The sequence below is a fragment of the Pan troglodytes genome, chromosome 18 (assembly GCF_028858775.2).
Source record: "Pan troglodytes isolate AG18354 chromosome 18, NHGRI_mPanTro3-v2.0_pri, whole genome shotgun sequence".
Classification (NCBI taxonomy): Eukaryota; Metazoa; Chordata; class Mammalia; order Primates; family Hominidae; genus Pan; species Pan troglodytes.
This window is the reverse complement of record NC_072416.2, coordinates 52,005,897-52,027,194: the sequence shown is the minus strand read 5'-3', so window position 1 is coordinate 52,027,194 and position 21,298 is coordinate 52,005,897. Positions and strand designations below refer to the sequence as shown.

Sequence of the window (21,298 nt, the reverse complement as noted above, 5' to 3'; positions counted from 1 at the left end):
TCCTACACATGCCCTATCTCCAAACAATGCCATAGGGTTTGGGGGCGTTTAGTAATTTATATATAGTGCTTGTTATTTTGGCTTCAAATCTGATTCCTCTTTGGCTATTGACACAAGGGTTTAGGGTGGACTGAACATGGCCAGTGTCTATTTAGATACACTGTGCACAAGTGGAAGACAGTGGGAGACTCTGGGGCCACACAGCCACTCAAGAATGCGTCCTGATTGGGTGTCAGGCTGGATTTCATATCTGTGAGTGTAATGCCAATACCTGCATGGCTAGTTTAGCTAATCACATAAGCCCAAGAAAAACTGGGGACCTGCCACAGGGTTGCTGGAAAATGGAATTAGGACACAGTGAGAAACTATCTGAAATAATATCTAATTGCCTTCTTTGGAAAGGGGGTAGGGCTGTAACCATAAGCCCCTGTTCTCGTATCACTTTCCAACGTGCTCTGACTCTGTCAGTTACCTCTTCTCTCTCCCCTCTACAAGTTGGCTTCTTTGTACCCTTGCCATACCTGGAGACAAGAGACACATTCTTTTGTTGAAAAAAAATATTGATGCGATTCCAGGTCTGAAAAGCAAAAGGGGGAAAAAAAATCCCAACTCTTTTTTAGGCATAAAGCACAGAGGCAGCCTCTGAAGCTTTCTTAAATATTAACATTATAATTAGGAGACACGGGGTTTTGCTTCGCTTGTGGGTTTCACACAACATCCTGCCTTAACAGGATCTTTTGGAGCTTGTGACGCCTCCAAGCACGAGCTGTTCTTCCAGAGGGATGTTGACTTTTGTGGTCTATTAAGCAAGCAATGCATAAGTCAAAGTATACTCTTCCAGGAGCAGAATACTGACGCAAATGCTTCAGGCCAAACTGCACATGAGTCAGTCCCTTTTCCCATGAGTTTTGTTAAAGAGAATTCTTCATAACAGGACAACAGTAACGACAAACTCTAGTGTTGAAACAATTACTGATCAGGTAACAAAAACCACCTAACAAGCCCATTCATCTTTGCTGAGGAAGCTGCCAAGACTCTTGGGTGATGGGTCCTTCAGCCTGAAATTCAAGGCCACCCTGCCTGTGGTTCCTCAGTTTAGCTAACAGAGTCCCCTCACCATCGGCAATTTAGGCTTAGTTCAAGAGAGGCTTTGATTGAAGTCCTGACTGTACAACTGAACGTGGGAAAATTTATAAAACTTTGCTAAGTTTCTTTATCTGTAAATGCAGACACAAGTATCCATTTCATAGAGCTACTGTAAGGACTCAATGAGATCATGAATGCAAAATGTATAGCACAATGCCTGGCACTCAGTAACTAGCCCAATGACAACTATTATTATTAGTAGAATATTTTCTGAGGAGCTTGGTGTCTGCAAGCTGTGACTGTTGTCATGATAGCCATTCTGTTACTGTCTGTAATATTCGGGAATGCTTCTACTTTTCTTTGTTTTTTTTAGAGTCAGGGTCTTGCTTTGTTAACCAGGCTGGTCTTGAATGCATGGCCTCAAGCAATCCTCCTGTTTCAGCCTCCCAAAGTGCTGGGATTACAGACGTGAGCCACCGTGCCTGGCCTACTCTTCTTATGATTATTAAACCTAATAGCCTAAAGCATGAAAACTATCTTATGATTGGTATGGAGAGCGACCAACAGATTCAACTGGAACAGGTTAAGGCTCTGGCTCAGAGGAGACAAAATGGTGGCTCAGGGGCTACATTAAATCTACAGATATTTATTTTGGCCTAAATAGTAATGACTCTTGCAATATTTAAAAAATGTGAATTAGTTCCTAAAAAGAAGAGAAAAATAAATAGAGATCTTAATAAAAAGTCCAGATTTTTGACTCTGCTTGAAAAATGGGAAGATCTGCTTATCTGGGCCAATACTCTGCCATGACGGTAACTGGCCAGAGCTGAGTCGCGACTGCCTCCTTAGATAGGACGTACACATTCCAGTTTGAAACTAGTCCAGCCTCTCTCTGTGTGGCCTGCTTCGTTCCTATTTATCACCAGGTCCTATTCGGTCTATTGGGCTATAATAGAGCCAGCCCATTTAGTGTGGCCCCTCACCCCGTGGGTTGCCTCTCTATTGCACTTCCTGCAGTTTTAGTTCAGGGCCTCGGAGCTGCTTTACCATAGTCTCATGTGTTTCCCAATCCCGCAGCAATTACTTGGGTAGCATCTATGTGTTTTTCTTGTAGTGGCTGCCATCAACAGTAAGTCTGTTCGTCGTTTGTTTCTATTCCCTAACTCTAGTAAAATTTACTGATGTATTTTCTTCTGTGGCTTCAGCCCTGGCTTCACTTTGAGGCCAGTTCAGACCCAGAAAATGTAGGACGATGCCAGTTCATAAAGCTCAGAATCAAGCTTCATTCTTGGTTTGGCCATCCTGTGCTTGTATTACCTTATTACCACTGATTATGTCAGCAGGCACTGAACTCACTAGATCTTCATAAATACTACCCCATCTCTAAGGGCGTACCTAGCATATCTGACAGTTGAAGCAGATTATTTTTTACCTATCTGTCTTTTATAACAAATTATTCCCAATAACTGTCACATAATAATCAGTAATAATGTTTTCTAAAATTTATTATTTAGTTTTAACAATCAAATTAATTGTTAAAAAACAATTTTCTTAACTATTGAAAAATAAATTTCAACTTAAAAACATTATTAAAATTCAGCTAAATATTTTATATAGAGAAGAACATGTTCATTTACCAAATGAAAATATTACACTGAGTAGTTTATAAACTGTTTCTCTGTTTTAGATTTTTTTAAATTTTTAAATTTTATTTTTTGTATTTTTAGTAGAGACAGGGTTTTGCCATGTTGCTGAGGCTGGTCTCAAACTTCTGGCCTCAAGTGACCCACCAGGCATGAACCACCATACCTGGCCTTTCTGTTTTAGAGTTTAAACAAAAAGAAAAACTTCAAGTGGTCACATGGTAGGAAAGAGCTGAAATACCCCAAATGTTGTTTCTTCATCTTAATCACTATTGATTTTGAATCTACTGTTCAGATGCAGAAAGATGTGGCACTACAGTCACTGGAGACACAAACTCTATCTGAAGTGCACTCAAAACAATCCAAATGGTAATGAATTGACTCCAGAAACGAGCATGTGTAGCTGACTGTGTGTGTGTGTCAGCAGCTGACTGTGTAACTGAGAACTCTGCATCCATGAAGAACACAGTATTTGGTAAGGGACATGTTACTAAAATGTGCTAATTTGAAGTGTGTGTGTGCAAATATATATTTATAATTTATGTATATTATATTATATTTATTATTTTACTAATATATATTTAGAATATTATATATAATTATATACTATTTTACTAACTAATATATATATTTACACACACACACTTCAAATTAGCACATTTTAGTAACATATACTTTACTAAAGTTTATAAGTTTACACATACATATATGTGTATTTGTATATAAGTTTACATATACATATATGTGTATTTGTATATGTAAACTTTAGATGTAACTTTGAACACTGTTTAGAATTTAGACGAATGGAAGATTTTGTTAGGAAGGATTTTTACATTGATCACAACTGATGGCGAAAGGGCATAATAAAAAGCAGACTGACTCTTAGTTTTATTATTGTTTGGAAGTTTTTCGACAGGCAGCGCACCCCCTTGTCACCAGCATGGATGGGGGTGGGGCCGGGGAGCTAAAATGGACTGCCCCCACTGCCCCATCCTTGGTATGTCACTCTCTTAAGGGCCCACCTCTTAACCAGATTTCTACTTTTTATGGTTAAGTCACTCTGGTCCGGGTTCCTGACCCCTTCTGAGTCTCTGATCTTCTCTTCCCAAATCCACTAATCTGGATTCTTGATCCGACTGCCTGCCATTCTGGCCTCCAGGCCTTGCCTACCTCTTCCTTCTGACTCAGCTCCCCACCCTGACCTGCCCCCCTGCCATCTGATTTTTTCAGCTCACCATTCTTTCCTCTCTGCATTTGATGATTTCTCAGTCAGCCTACCTGACTGAGGGGACTCAGGAAGCTTCCTTTCCTGTCTGGCTGAACTTTTGGCACAAACTTCACATTGTCCTACTGCTGCCTACGTCTTAAGGTGGCAATCATATGAGAAACATCATTTTGATGTTAGTAGCTTGGTGGGGGAGGTGGCTTCAGGATGACTACTGAGCCTTTACTGTGACTCACAGGTGATGTCAGAGAAAAACTGCTCCAGGGGCACGGATGTGTTACAAACGACAGCCAAGCCTCACCAATACCAGCTAAAAAAGATAACCATGCAGGTATTGGGCTTGGTCTGGGGCTTAATTCTTCACTTGACTCCACACAGCGTTTACTGGGCCCCCAAAGGCCGCTTTGGCATCTGTGATGTCCATTTCCTAGGACAGTATATTGCCTGACAGTATTTATGGTCTTTGGTTCTGAGCTGTCAATAAAATCACATGGCCACATGAGGGCTTTCTCCACTACCATCTAATAAAGAATGCTTATCTTATTCAGGCACAACATCAGCTTTTCATATCCCACTAAATCTGCAAATCAATCCATGATTTTTAAGATTTCTTTGAGGGCAGTCTTAGCCTGGAGTTCCTTTATATATAATGATGATTGTGATATAATAATGACGCTCCTTACCTCAGTCAGTTAATCACATATGTCAAATAATCACATAGGCCGATTAACTGAAGTTGTTTTCCTCAGCTTTTGCTTAAAATTTTGACCCATAATATAAAAAATAAGAGCTTTCAAAAAGAGTGGTGGTTATGCCTCATGATTTGGGAAAAGCAAGCCAGAGGTTCAATATTTAATTCAAAATCCTAAGCATCCATTATTAACACAGATGCCTTTACTCATCTGCGGTAAGGAGTAATTACCCTGGCCTTTCACGCCTTTTCAAATGAAATGATACAGGGACGCATTTAAGGTGTGGCTTTGATAGACTAAGATTATGATTATATCCTGTTTATTTAAGTCCCTAAAATCTAACAAAATATCAGCATCCAATCACATATGCTGCTTACAGCCACATAATTTATATGTACATAATATATACAATATAGCATATATGTATACACATATATATGCATATACATACAAACACATATGTGTATATAAAACGCAAAGGACACTGACTGTCACAGACGTTTCAACGGGGGTATATATCAGTGTGTTTAAAGAACAGCATTCAAATGATTTCCTGCTATTCTTTTCCCTGTATACTTGCTTTGTGGAACTCAAATGTTGCCCATTTCTGCATAGCTATTATATGTTTCTAGGGTGCTGCTCTGAAAAAGTGACTCCTTTATTCTCATGAAGAGGAGAAAGGCAGGTTAATCATCTATTGACTCCTCAGTCCTACTGCTGGCATAAAGCTCTGGCTTTGCTTAATTTCCTCTTTTTAGTTACCTAACAAACATACATCACCAGGAGGTGCAGGTAAAGATCGAAAGATTAAGTTTTGTCACTCAAATGATAACTAAAAAGAGTATTTTAAACACACTATAAATATACACAAGCCATCATATAATCATCAAAACCCTGCCAGAGCTCACCACCTCTAGAGTATATAGATTATCAGGAAGAGGGATATTGATGTTAAGTCCTGCTTGTCTTGGAGGATTGTCATTAACCGTCCCAAGCCTGCACTCAGCTAGCCACCTGAGCTAGGGGAAGATGGGGAATCCAGCCTCGCATATTCTAGTGACAGATTCATGGGATTTGGGACAAGCATTTTAATATGCATTTAGTTGTGATCCTTTCTACTCAACTTTAAGATTCCTTAAAATATATTATTCTAAGAACTATAAATAAAAACAAGCATCAAGACTCTGTTGCCCTGCTTAAAGAAATAATTTCACATACAGTAAAGATTTAGTAAAACAGATTAATTTCATCGAAAAATTTCATTTATAGCATGTCACAAAAAGACACATGAGTCCATGTATATTAGAAGCATGCAGTGACATCACCTTTCATAAAAAGAAAAGCTTGTCATCACAATCTTATTAGGATGTCATGCATTGTTAAACTGGTAAAATATTTCTGTATACTCCAATTAGTGCAACCATTTACTGGCACAGACATTACAGAGAAAACTATCATCTTTTAGAAAAGTCCTTTCCACCGGGAACTAATCCTTTGTTTGACAATTCAGAGAACGTTATTTAGAGATTTTAATTGCTCAGTTGATCTGTGGCTGGATCTCAATAATCAAAACAATAAAATTGTTGGTTTTCTTTTTTCTTGACAACTGTAATAAAATGCTGGTGGCGTCCTGGGATAGTTAACGAGAGCTGGATTGACACTGTCGGATTCTTTTTCATATATCTTTTTTATCAGAGGCGAACAAACCACTTTTAAAAGTAAAAAGTACGTTAATAATATTGCCATTACCAGCAGATATTCCAAGTATAACTTCATGTCTACATGAAAAATCCAGTCTAATGATCTCTAACAATCTAATCTGATCTTCTATGAAAAAGGGCCACAATTCTTAATTAAAAAGAAAAAAATATTTGAATCAATTAGAAAAAGCCAAGCATTCCCCCAAAATGGGCAAACGACATGAACAAGTATTTCACAAACGAAGAAATAGAAATAGCCATTAAATATAAGAAAATACTGCTACCTCATTCATTATCAAAAGAATGCAAATTAAATCAAAAAGATACTGTGCTGGTTTTCTAAACTATCAAACTAAAACAGTTTACACACACACACACACACACACTCTCTCTCTCTCTCTCTCTCTCTTTCCAGTTCTGGTTAAAGCTACAGAAAAACAGGTGTGCTCACTGGCTACTTGGGGAGCCTATATAACTTGTTCCACTTTTTGGAAGAACATTTTGCAGTATGTGTTAGAGCCTTAAAAATGTGTGAATCCTTGGCTCGGTAATTCAATTTCTAGGAATCTATCCTTAGGTGATAAAGATTCACACAAAATGTTTAGACAAGGATATTCATCCCAGCATTTTATATGATAGGGAAAAAAATAGGAAACAACCTAAATGTCTAATGATAGGAGAAAAGTTAAATAAATTATGGCATATCCATACAAGGGAATTCTAGTTTCCCTTAATAATCATGTTCCCAAGGAATATTTAAAGATAAGAAAAACTGCTCATGATATAGTAAGTGAAAAGAGGCAAGTTATAAAATATTATGATCCTAATATTGCTTTAAAAAGTATATATACAAGTATATATGCATTAAAAACAGACTGGGAGGCAACAGGCTCAAATATTCCTAGTGGTACCCAATGTGGTAGGCTTACAGGAGACTTTTCCTTTCTGTTTTATACTTCTCTGAATTTTCAAAACATGTCTTTAATGAAGACAGATTACATGCTAATTTAAAACATGTTAATTAAAAAAGCAAACCCAGATATATTTAGCCTCAAAATTATTTCCTAAAAGTTTCTAAATCACTTGGCTTAGGAAAAGTAAACTTAGATATAAGTAAATTTCTGCTTTTTTTTTGGAGAAGAGTTTGGGGATCTCTTCATAACGTCAAATTTCACAGAAGTATTGAAATAAGCATTAAAAAAACAGTTTTCGAGGGTAGAACTAGCAGGCAGGATGATCAGCCAAGGCCTGACAAAACAGTTTATTGTACAATGTTAACTCACAGGACAGACTATAAGACACCCAAAACATAACATTTAGTGCCAAGGGAAATCAAGCCCTTGGATTTGGTGCAAACAATTGGTTATTAACAACTGCTGATAGAAGAAACACAACTCGGCCCTGAATTTGCACTCAATTTTGATTTTAATATTCTATAGATGGGAGTCTATAAATGAGTATTCTATAAATTTTTATTCTTCAAATCTATAGAATGAAAATTCTGTACATGAGTATTCTATAAATACTCATATTAGAAAGAAGAGTTCCTGGGCTGGGTGCAATGCACATGCTTGTAATCCCAACACTTTGGGAGGCTGAGGTGGGAGGAGAGCTTGAGGCTAGGAGTTTGAGAACAACACAATGAGACAGTCTCTACCTCCCTCCTCAAAAAAAAAAAAAAAAAAAAAAGCCGGGGGGAGAGAGAGAGAAGAGAGAGAGCTCCTCCCAGTAACCACTAGCTTTCCTAATCCCAAAATACACATGGAGGGAGGTGGGACTTTCTGCCTTCCTTTCTTGGGGACTATTTTAAAAAAGCCACTGACTTTAACTCAGGGCCACGCACATTCCTGAAAACCCACGCCAAGCCTGATCCTGAAGATGAAGACCATTATAAACTTGCTGAGGAGAGATGTTTCAAAGTCTTAGAATTTTTCACTCCAAAAGTAAAACTTAATTAATTTGCCTACTAAAGAGTCAGAGAAGAGAGACATCAGATTCTCTGAACTTAATCTGCCTCCTGCCTGGTACCCTTACTTCTATATTTTCTCTTTCCTGTTGGATTCCATTTGGGAAGAAAGGTGTCCCACCCCTTGAGAAGGCCATTTTCTTGAGTCTTCTTGAAGGATGAGGAGGCAGAGAATGCTTGAATAGGGACGCAACAGGACACGTAGGAGAGGAAGAAAGGTGAATTTTTGGTGGATCAACAATTATTGGTTTATTGATTGAGAACCTACTATGTGCCTAGTGTTTTAACTCACTTGATTTCGCATATCCCAGAATACCCAACTACAGCCTAATAAGGTCCTTCTTTCTCTCTTTAAACTCCAACCAGAATAATTCTTCGTAACTGTCAATGTTAAGGAATATTGCAAAACATGAAGTTTAAGAACTAGTCCAGCCACAGGTTTCTTCATTTTTAATAGCAGGGGATGATTTAGATGTATGTCCAGTGGCAGATGGTAAAAACAAGGGCCAGCCCTTCTTTCTGACCGAGTCAGGGGGAAGCTCCTTCCAAAACGGAAGCCCCCTGTGGTACTTCCTAGTTAGCCATCCTAGTGAGGAGGCTGATAGGATGGGGGACAGTGTGAGGATGGGGCGGGGCACAAAACTATAGCCTGGGGAAAGGAACACGAACAGTCAGCCTCTGAACCATGCCTTGCACCTACATTTCAGAGTCTGCTTTTATTTCAAAGCTCAAGATTTTCAAATTCAGATGCACAGCAGAATCCTTCCCCTCCCCCAGCTCAAGACTGCCAGTAGCCCCGTACATACTGTTAGCTAAGTGGCTGCAGTATAAATAACTGGAAGGAATGCTTTATGCTTGGCCACCCCTCCAGCAGGAGACAACTGGCTTTCTCTGTGGTGTTCAGTGAGCCACCGCTGATGCCTCATTAGAACGCGAGACACTCCTGCCAGCCCTGGGCGCTGGCTGCTGGCTGCCTGTGGTCTGCATCTGTAGTCATGACAGACGGCTGAGGCTGTTGCCTTCCACTGAAGACCAAGTACATGATCCACTGCAGTTAATCAATAGGATAATGGAATGAATCAATAGGAAAGATTTTTAGGAGGTCTTAATTAAAGAAACACTTGCAGATACAAATGATGTCTTCAATCTATTGATAGTGCCAAGGTGAAGGGTTAAACACAAACAAAACCATCAACTTTATTTTGCCGGCATGCCTTCCACAAGAGAAGAGCTCAGCAGCCTCCTGGCCCTGGGGTCAGCCCATTAATCAGTCCCTTGTCAATCGCACGGCCACATGGTATGGGAAAATTAGTCTATGATCAAATATTTTAATTACTAAACAGCAACTCAAAACAACAATGAAAAATAGATGTGGATACCTTGCCTGGCCTTCCTTTGCCCCTAACGTAGGGGCGGCACCCCCTATAAAAACCGGTTCTGCAGACAAACTCCCCTACTGATGTGATGCATAGAATTAGAATAATTAAAGAAAGCCTAAATTGATGGATCCCATTTAGGCAGTGGAATTCTCCAGTGGGCCTTCTACTCAAACATGTTACATCAATATTTTTGATTCCCCAGACGGTCCTGCACTAGGTACTGGTTTAAAGAGACATCAATCTGTGATGTCAGCATTTATCTAATGAACCTTCAAAAATCAATGTCCAGGATGGCCTGTTACATGCAGGCACCCAATTTGTCCACTCTTTTAGCCTTACTGGCTAAACCTACAGCCATAATAACAGTAAACGTGGACTCAAGTGGTCAGGCGGGATGGTTACACCAGAAGAGGCTGAGATGATATAATCAGTTTCAGGCCACAGAGCTCAAATGATACAAGAACAAAACAAGGAAGCCAAGACAGACACCCTCCTAAACGGTCCAAGGGCCTCCTAAGTCCAGACATGCATGCCCTAAAACAGTCTACTTCTTGACCTCACTCCCTCACAAAACTCGCCTTTCCCTCAAACCGTTCCCATCCCCTTTACCGCTGCCTGACAGGATTTTGGTCCCACTCCTGACAGCTATGGTAATTCTCTGCTTTTTGGGTTACTCAGCTGGGACTGCCATTTAGCTCCACTCAACAGGAGGCCTGTGCTAAGTTCTTCTCTTGTTAGTGTTTATGCTCAACTCATCCTCACCCTTCTGTTAACAGGACTCCTTGACACTGATATCTTGACACCCTAACAGGCAGAAGAGAGGGCCTAAGTTTGTTTCACTTCTCTTTTCCTCTTTAAAATAAATTGGCCTGTACTGGCTGCCATGAGGCTGAGCTATTTCAAATGCATAACTTGGGGTGACAACTATGCCATTCCCAATGCCAGTATTTGGCCTGCCTTACAATCTGTGCTTTTGTTCACTGCAGGTCTATCTCTCTCTTGACCAAAAGAGTCAGTCTTGAGAGCAAGTGTGGAGCTTGGACAGTTGTAAGATGTGTTGTGTGGGCTGAATTAGTTGTTGTACAATTCCTGTCTGTCTCTTTGAATACAGCTTTCAGCAGCCCCTCTTGCCGAGTTTGAGTCCAATTAAACTACAATGAAAGGTACCATGATTTCATTTGCTTGGATTGTCACATTTCAGAAGTTCAGTAGCCTGCAAAATGTTCGCTGTCTCTCATTAAGCAGGATCCAGCAACTGTGTAAAGTCTCTAATTTAGCTGCTTTTTAAATTCTGCTTTCAGTCTTGAAGATGGCTGCCTGCAGGGAAGAATTCCATGCCATCCGTGGTATTAGAAAGTGTTTTTGACCCTACAAGTAAGAAATGCATGAGAATAGCAAAACTGACTCTAAAAAAATGAGACGATATTCTAAAGATTCCTGATAGGTTTCCAGTATTTTTCTGGAATAATACTTGCTTTGGATAGAAGGTGTGGGGAGGAGCACCTTCTATGTCAAAGAGCTATCAGTATGGTGATCATATGTTCAGAATCGTGAATAAAGACCTCTAAGGTTTTCTCCTGATACATACATATATTTATTTATTTTAAAATCTTCAAAAAATTTCCATTTAGATATACATTTTAAAATGAATTGCCTTTAATCAAAGAATGCTATATAAAATCAGGATGTCCTAGAAAATCTTATATGTATTAGACACTGGGGCAGATCTCAACTGAGTCTCTTTTGTGCTTAAGGAGAAAAAAATGACCATTCTGCAGACTGTGTTTATGCTAATTCTCATTATGAGTCTAGTTTGAAGAGGAAATTGCTCTACAGATGCCCGATGCCAGTAATGATAATTAACACGTATTGATTGCTTACTAGATGCCAGGCACTAGGTTAAGAGCTTACTATACACTATCTCATTTAATGAGATAACCTGTTAAATGAGAGGGGTTGTCAAAAATCCATTTTCAAGATGAAAAAACCAAGGCATAGAGAAAGTTAAGTAACCTGCTCAAAGTCATAGCTGGCAAGAGAAAGAACCAATAATCAAACCCAGGCTTATCTGATTCCATGGCCCTTCTTCCTAACCATTTTGTATGTCTGCTTCAGCGGCAAGGGCTAGCACAACCCCCACTGGATGTACAAAATGAAAACTGGCAGGTGCACAATGATAGGAGTGATGTCTGTCCCACTTCCCTTGGGGCAGAGATTAGCATGGCCAGTGAGTCAATTTCAACCCTGGCTAATGCATTCACTTTGGTGGACAGCGATCTTCTGGAGCTCCAATCCAACTAATCTTTCCATTAAAAAAATAATACTTATGAATAGGCTTCTTTTTTTCTAATTACAAAAGAAAATTAAGAAAACACAGAAATGCCCAAAGAGAAAAAATATAAATAACCTACAATTCTACTGCTCAGATATAATCACTCTTGGTATAGATTCTCTATTGCCTTTTTGTTTTTCCCCATGGAACTTATAATTTCCAATATTATTAGTACTTGCTTGGTGTTTGGTGTTTTAAATAAATATGCAAACCTAAACTCTGCATCGTGTCCTTCCTACGTCTGATTGTAATCACTAGATTAGGTAGGCTCTCCCTGAATGTTAAACCTCTGGTTCTTTTAAATACCCTGCCATCTCAACTGACTCCACAGGGGCCAAACATGGAACTTTTCAGGCCCAGGTGGTGCGGACAGCCCCAGCTGGCTGAGAACTGAAGGTCAACGAGGCCCTGGGTCTGGCCGAGTGTGCCAAATCCTGAATCCCAGAAGCTTAAAAATGTAATCAGAGTTCCTTCTACCAGCTCAGGGACCCATGGATCTTCTAGCATTCCTTAAAAAGAAAAGTGCAGAAAAAGCCCAACATAAAACTGGAGCGATCAGTTTAATTATGTATGTGTAAAAAAATAATCATGATCAAAAAATGCTTTCGTTTTCTTGGGTAATTTTTTGGAAATATATATGGTTGATATTCTTGCTTGAAAGATGGAAATGATACTTCAGCCTGCAGCCATCAAGGATTTGCAGAACGGGAGCTGCTGCTCTCTGCCTGGCCCCGAGAAGGGTGTGATGAACACAATCTGAAATCAATATCAGGGAACAGTTACTGCATCTCAATATTATTTGCCGAGATGGGCTACTGGAAGAAGAGTGGGGAAGCGAGATATATGTCAATAGCCTTAACGAAGCACTCCACAGCCATGCACAAAGGGAGGTCAAATAACTATCAGCCAACCAATCCCCATTGTAAGTAGTAAAAATGATAAAATCAATATTATTAAATAAAAAGTTAGCACTGCTATTGAACTCGCCCATGATCTTGGCAGTGCCTGGCTGAAAATGGAGGAGGCTATTTTCCGATCTCTTTGGGGGCAAATGTTTAGGATCGTAAACCTTTGCAAAATGTGGGGGTAGATAGGTATTTTTCATTCATAAACTGAGCCATGGGGACATGTGAACAATAGGGCCAGGTAACTGTTACCTTGCCAGAAAACAATGATCCTTCTCACCCCTGGGTGAACATATATTCTCAGGGCTTCTCAAGGCTGCATCTTTTAGAGCTAGACTTTGCCCTTCTGGCTTTCAGGTTGACAGAGGCTGGGCGAGCTCAGGGCTCTCAAGGAAAAAAGTCCTATTTGCTGTCCTTTCAAATCTTGAGATCTGGAAATGCACTAGAAAAAACCATGGGAGAGAAATGAAAGAAAAAGAAAAGAAAAATAAGAAAATGAGAAAGGAAAAAAAGGAAGACAACAAGGACATTTCAAGAGCTGAGGATTGACCTGTTCTTGTTAGCCCAGAGGACCGTGGGGAAGCTTCTCAAAGCCAGGGATGTGTTCTTTGCTGCTGGCATTGGGTGGTTAATTGTGCAAGCTGAAGGTAGCACACAGGCAGGTATTGAAAAAGACAAATTTAGAATAAAGATAGTCCAACCAAAAATTCCTATGAAAGCAGCAAGCTCCAGTTATATCTGGAGGAGGAAGAAAAAAAAAAGAGAGAGAGGAGAGAGGAATGTGTAAAACTGAGTGACAGCCCGTCAGTAAGACTGCATTTGCTGCTCTGACCTGCATTTAAACACAGAGCTGCTTAGGCTTTTGAACACCTCAACTTGGCTCCCTTGTTTGCATTTCATAGAAACTACTATAGAAAGTAAACAAGAACCTTTGGTGAATTATTTAGCATACAAATAAACCAGCAAAGAAGGCTAAGTAGGCCTATATGAACTAACTGGATTGAAATATTCATCTGTAAATAACCCTCCAATCTGGTGCTTTCACGTTCAAATACTACATGGAACATTAGACACAACTAGCTTCTAGGGATATTTAGGCTCACTAGAGAGCAATTTTTATGTCCACTGGCATCTGTGGGTAGTGATATGGACGGACTGTTAATATAACCAACATAAAATTTATGTGAACACTCACTGCAATAGCAACACACTGTCAGACAGCTGGTGGCTGATGCGGAGCACATGCAGATTTTATATGCACTGCGTAAACTAACCTTTGCAATAAAGATTTAGCAGGTTTATTAGTTTAGGAAATCGCTATAATTAAGGATAATTCATAATGGCCGCTTATCCACTCTCCAGCAATAGCTAGCTTAATTTAGGCTCCATTTCTCTGAGCCATAAATAAGTGAGCTGCTATCTTCTGCACAGATGTGGCATTCAACCTGTTCATGTTGGCTGGTTTTTGCTTGTGTTTTAATCAAAAGCATTAGTAGATAAGACTATAAAAAGCAAAAGGTTTGAAATAAATTAACCAGAAATGCATAGGCAAAGTTTTTTTTTTTGTCTATTCAAAAAACAAAAAACAAAAAACAAAAAAAAAACCAACCAAAAACACCCCAAAAAGAAGTAACCTCTCCCTCCAGAGGTAAGACAATTAAAAATAAATAATGCTTTTAAAGGTACTAAAGGAACTTTCATTTACAAACCTAAGGAGAGAGAAAGTGACAGAGCAATAACATTAATGAAAGCCAAAGAAATATGAGTGTGACCTCTCTACAGTATTTCCATTTAACTGTGCATGTAATTAAAGCCTGACCTTTGCAAATGCAGCATACTTGGCTGTGCAGTAACTTCCCTTGTGATCCAAGCTGGGGCTGCAGAGATGGGAGGCCTCTACAGTGCAGTATTGTGCCTTCAATGTTTGTCCCGTTGCTTTTGCTCTCTGTCCCCACCGGCAGGGACACCTTTCCTACTGGTCCTGAGCTACATCTGATACTCTTCTTCCAAACATCCACTCTATTTCTGTATGACAGCCCATACACTTTGCAAATACCTGGGACATGAGTCAGCAAATGGTGGGCAGTGCCAGGATCTGAGTCCAGACTGTTAGCACCTTCGATACCAACGGGTTGGCGAGCACAGGCGCTGGGTGTAGGGCACTCTGCTAAGCCCTCCCTGGCCTGGTCTGAATAGCTAGCCAAAGAAGACTTTCCTTTCACGGGATTTTCCCCGGAACTGCAGCTTCATTGGCATGGGAATTTGGAATCATATGAAGGGTGAAGCTATATAGAGACTTCAGAGTAGCTTTGTTTTTGAGATTTTCATAATTGTGGAGTTAGTCCTCGTGTAATGAAAGGGTGTCAGTCTAAAAGTTGGAAGGGCTGGGATACGTTTCCAGTTGTGTCACCTGTCAGCTGCCATGTCCCCAAGAAAGCCAGTCAGCCTCTCTGAGTTTCAGCATCCCCATTTGCAGACCAAAACTTCATCACCTGTCTCACCTACTGCATGGACTACCGTAAGGACCCAGGAAAACAATGCATATGAAAGTCTCCTGGGACAGCAAAAATGCTATGGGGAATCCCAGTCCCAACACTCACTAGTAGTGGTAACTCCTCAGATGCTAGTGTCCCCAAGGCAAGGCGGGACCAATAATATCTACCTCATTCATCTCACTGGGTTAGGAGGATCAAGAGAAGTACTGTGTGCAAAAGTGGCTAGTCTAAACAGCTCTGCTGTATAAGTTAGTTGAGCTGTATAAGTTAGTAAGTTAGCTAGTAAGTTAGTTAGTTACCAGGTGTCCTCCTGATAGCTTCCAACAGTGCTGCTGGCATACGGGTTCCAAATATACTAAAGTTCCTCAAAGTTACTCAGGTCAGAGGGAGATGGGGACGAGGACTCCAAGGAGGCTGGGGTAATGCCAAGTGTTGATGGGCACAGTGCCATGATCCCTAACAGTGGGCTGGAAACATCTTATCACCAAAATAATTTTTCCATTCCCAGAAAGGTCCAAGAGGTGGCCCGGTTTTCTCTGCGAATAGTTTGATCTGGTGAAGACAGGGAGAACCAGTAAGTGACAAGGCAAGCCAAACCCTCTAGAAGAAATTTCTCTCTGCAAGCACTGTCATTGAAAAGTAGGGTTTGGTGCTAAAACTGAGGAAGTTCACATCATTTGACACTTTTTATTGACAAATGCTAGTATCTGATGTCCTGACTACAAAGCTGGAATATACTCAGGAGAGCAGCAACAGAGGTCAGCAGAATGAGTAACTGTGGGCCGGGTGCAGTGGTGCACACCTGTAATCACAGCTCTTTGGGAGGCCAAGGTGAGTGGAACGCTTGAGTGCAGGAGCTCGAGACCAGCCTGGGCAACACAGTAAGACCCCATTCCTAAAAAAAGTTTAAAAATTAGCTAAGTGTGATGGTGTGCGCCTGTAGTCCCTAGTCCCACCTACTGGGAAGGCGGAGGCAGAAGAAGGCTCAAGCCTAGGAGTTTGAGGCTGCAGTGAGCTATGATTGCACCACTGCACTCCAGACTGGATGATGGAGCAAGACCCCAGGTCAAAAATCAGTACATTAATAAATAAAATAAAATAAAATAAAATAAAATGTTATGCTAACACTCAGCTGTCCCCAGCCTCAGTGGTACGTGCCTTGGTGCCTAACTGACAGTGGCCATTGTGACCAATGAGTCAGGCGGGTGGGGACCAGACCACTTCCAGGAGCATCCTTGCACATCAGAATGAGGAGATCTGCAGCCAGGGAAAGACCTCTCACTTACATTTCCTCACCAAGGCCCCAAGAAGCCGCATGACCTTAGCTCTCAAGTTAATAAAAACAGCCACCGAGCTCCCTTCAGCCAACTGAGCTCCGGTTATCTGGCGTGCTTCCCTGTCACCCCGTGATGGCAAGGGGCTCACCCTCTTTTTTAATTCACGTATACAGGCCTATTTAATCAGGTGTGCACCGGGAGATTTATATCCCATTACCAACGTGTTCTTGGCAAAATAAAAATCGAATGCTGTGGGTTGTAAAATAGCTTTGGATTACAGAATGAGGGAGCAAGTAGGGTCAGGCAATGGTCTCTCCCTGCCCCATTCCCCAGTTCAGACTGAAAGTATTAGCCCAAAATGAGGAACATATTTATCAGGAAAATCTTTTATTCTTTTAAAATAGAGTTTCCTTTAGGAGTCAAAGTTCACAGGAACATTTACCATTCTGGTGCACAAATTGACATCTTTAATAAGGCTTCTGGAAATTCAGAATTTAAATCATGGTTAGAATGATAGGGTCAAAACATGTCAAACTCAGAACCTAGGGTCAAAAAGAAAATGTTTTCATTACAGCTGAACTGCTTTAAAATATTCTTAGTCTCACAAAATGATAAACTAAAATAAAGAATCTTAAAGCTAACAAATAGACCCCAGGGCTTTTGAAAGAAATACCTGGTTGCAAGGGCTTGCCTACATAGAAAGAATAAATGTTTAAATATATAGCACTCAAGTAGAAGTAGTAATAGTAATAGCAGCAGCAACAGTGGTGATAATAGTTTAAAGCTACATGTACCATTTTTCAGGAACCAGTTCTAGAATTACCAGTACCCTACGTTAAGCTCCTAGAAGTAAAACTAGCAGGATAAGTAAAGCTGAAATAGATGAAGTACAATTCCACCGATGACAAAGGTAGGTGGCAAAAATAATAAAGGAATAGGACAAGAAGACTCATTTGAAAAAAAAAAGCTTATTATTGTAATTTCTTGTTTTTTAAAAATATTACATTAAAAGCAGTCAGAACAAGGGCTTGATAGATGAGTCTTGGGTCCCACATACACCCATCTTATTAACGATAGCGATCCTGATCACTGTTCTAGAAGCAGATGCTGGAATATTGGTTTGCTTCCATTCCCAGCTCCTGCTACGCTGCATGTAGACACAGGACCCATCCTGTGTGAAACCTTTGGATCCCCGATATCGCTACGCATACCTCTGGGGGTCAAAATATTCTACTGAAAAAAAAAAAAAAAAAGAAAAGAGCTCTAAATGGCTGTGCCTCTGGGCCATTTAGGGCTTCTGTCCAAATGGCTGACAGTGACCCAATGAGGTTTGACTCTTATCGCTTATGTTTACTTTTCGCCTCAAATCTATTTCATAACTTTCCAGAAAGACAATAGAACACAATACGGCATTTGTGATCTCAAGGATAATTACAACAAAGATGATCTATTCTGCATAATAACAGTAACAGATTTCAAAACTGTAAAACGTAGTGCTGTTCGGATCTCAAGCCCAAGTGGGAAACAGCAGTTCCAGCCTTGTGCTTGTTTTTTCAAACAATTCCCTTGGAATTTCTTTCATTGACGAAAAGCAGATTTCCAGCCAGGAAGAACAAGCCTTTCCAGCATAAAAGATAAATAAGGGCCCCCCTGTTTCCGCTTGTCCCTTGCCTGGTGCCACCGACATCAGCAGTTCAGCAGTAGTATTTTGCTCTCATAACTTGGATTCATTTGATTTGCAGATGGGGACCCCTATTGGTATCAGAAAAATTCCGGGGAAAACGGAAAGTAAGCACAGCCTTCTAAACTAAATGTGCCTGAACTTACCAACAAAAAGACAAAACATCCACAGTTCTACTTCATAAAGGAAAAGTGTTGAAATCTTCTCATCCCACCTGCACCACCACACACACCCTCTCGGAAACAAGGCTCTGAAGTTAACCTCCCCGCACACCCCTCGGGGGCGCATGTGTGCACACACACACTTTGCTCCAGCTGCCTGTGTCACTGGGGTTGCAGTCCATCTCTCTGCTGACAGATCTCTGTGTTGGGCAGGATTTCCAATCCTTCATGACTATCTATTTGTCACTGCAGGTGAGTGGTGGCACTCAGCCTGATCCCCAGCCACTTTCACAGTTACTTATCTGTCTTTATGGATTCATCCTGTGTGTCAAGCCAGCGCATAACAGCATTACTGTCAGGGTGACAAAACTGTCCCCAGAGTGCCACAAATGATTCTCTCTCCTTATGGCTGCTAGCAGGGGGAAACACAGTGACACTACCTCGCCTCACTCATCTTTCTCTGGTCCTAGCCTGGTTCAGCATCTCCTCCTGCAGGTAGAGCTGGCTAATGATGGGTTCAGATAACAGCAGCTTCCGAGGTCTCTACAAATTATAAAGAAAAAAAGGGGGCGGGGCTAGATTTAACTGCAGTGCTTCCTGCAAGCCACCAAGCTCTTGTCACCTGCTCTTAGGTGAGGCACTGAAGTGCTTAGATACCCATCACTGAGGAAGCCAGCGTGTGGGTCCTCCCTCCTCTTCAGCTTCCAAGGTCTGTCACTTTCCTGCCGCACCCCCCTGCCAAGCACACTACAATACCCAGTTCAGAAGACCAAAAAGGTGTTAACGGCCAAGGCTGTCAATCTGAACTACCACGGCAAGCCAAGATTTGAATGTGTCATTTTCAGAGCAGAAATATTAACTGGAACTAATAATAAATAAGAATTTCAAGGGGACTTTGGGTTTGCCAAATGACTTGTAATCATTTCCACGAGTTGACTGCTTCAAAAATAACATCTCATTTCTTTTCTGTTTTTAAATGGAGCCCCAGTTGCACGTTCCTGTGCAGGCTTCCTTCAGAATGTAATTTTGACAGCAATGTAATGCCTGTGGCCATGTTACTTGGAAGGAAGGTTTCTGCTTTTCCTTTATTTTGATCCCACAACAGCACACCAAAATAAAGGCGTCAAGGGACACACTGAAATTTTATTGCCACCAGGAACTTGCTTGAGGAGTCCACGTTAAGGCATTCTAGCCCTAGACCAGGTCCTCTGTCATTTCACTGGCCTGCCCAAAGTGACCTTCTAATGCTACTCAACAGTTTCACAGAGCCCTCCAAAGTCAAGGTCAGTAGAGCATATCTCTGTTCACCAGGGCAGTCACACTATATTTTGGGGCTTCAGTAAGTATTAGAAAAATAGATAGTCAACAAGACACTGTACTCACCAGGTGGGGCCAGGGATGAAGTTGAGTCGGAAGGCTTTGCTCTGCCTTTGAAAGGTCAACTGAAACACAAGTGCATGCATGCGGCTGTACACACACACACACACAAACACACACACCAGTTCAGGCGTGCCTCAAACTCCGCTTTGTTCTTATCCTGATGAGCACTCAGTGTCTGAGTTTTTTAAAATAGGTTCAATCTGATTTCTGACACTGGAAAAACAAACCTAAAAGCAATTTAGAAAACACCTGCCCGTGAAGTCAGATGGCAAAATATCTAAAGCTTCTCTCGAAATCTGTGACCTCAGAGGCTGACATGGTTTGATGGGAAATTTAATGTAATAGGCTGCGAAAGCCAAGAGGCCTGTTGTCAGCAATGAAGTCTGAAAGTTAGCAGAATTAATAACACTGTACAATGGAAGAGCCCTCAAGGGACAAGGCTGCAGAACCAGGGCAGTGGGGAAAAATGACTTTTGAAGTCATTTCACTATGACATTCTGTCATCACTGCTAAACGGAAATAAAAAATCATCCGAATCACCGCATGTTTCTTTGTGTGTCCTTCCCTTATCTAATATAAAGTAATAACACCCCACCCAGGCTGGGAATGGACCCTCGAGGGATTCCAAGAGCTCCATTTTGAATCACTAAATGCAATAAGAATAAATGCAAGTGGGAGTCTGTTTAGCAGAGAGTGATGCCTGGTCTGTTGCCCACCGAAAGCCAATAAATCTCAATGCTTCAACAAGAGATGAAAATGGTTATCTCATCATTGCAGGGCCAGGGCGAAATTTTCTCTGAGCCAGAGTATTTTTTATAGATGATTTATGTCTGGGAAGGATAGTTATTTAGCAAAATGGCAGATAATGATGAATAGAAAGTAAATATGAATAGCAGCAAGGGAGTGGTGCTTTGCTGACGCAATAGACCAAACAAAATACCTCCATAAAGTACATGCCATAGATAATTGCCATTACACTGAAACTAGCGTCCTGGTATGGCTGGGAGTGAAATACAAATGAGCCGATCTGATTTAGTAAGTGATTGTTTTTTGTTGTTCTAGAATACATGCCCCAGGAGTCTGCTAATTTTCCTTGAAAGCATACTTTGTGTCTACAGAATAGTGTTTAAAAGCACAGGCTCTGAGCTACACTGATTGGATTCAAATCCCAGCACTACTTCCTAGTTGTTAGATCCTTCACCTTTCTAAACCTTCGTTTCCCCGTCTGTAAAATGGAGATAATAGTATTGACCTCTTAGGTTTGTTGCAAGGATTAAATGAGGTAATCTGTATATAGAGATTACCATGATTCTTGGCAGAGAGTTAACATTACACCAATATGAGCTATCACTATTATTTTGGGGCCAGCCACTCAG

General features: G+C 40.7%; 1 protein-coding gene across 5 annotated transcripts in view; it reads right to left on the bottom strand.

Annotated features, from left to right (window-relative positions):
• Positions 1-21,298, bottom strand: part of FTO (FTO alpha-ketoglutarate dependent dioxygenase) — a 404,215-nt gene that overhangs the window by 32,742 nt on the left and 350,175 nt on the right. The gene's annotated exons all lie outside the window — the stretch shown is intronic.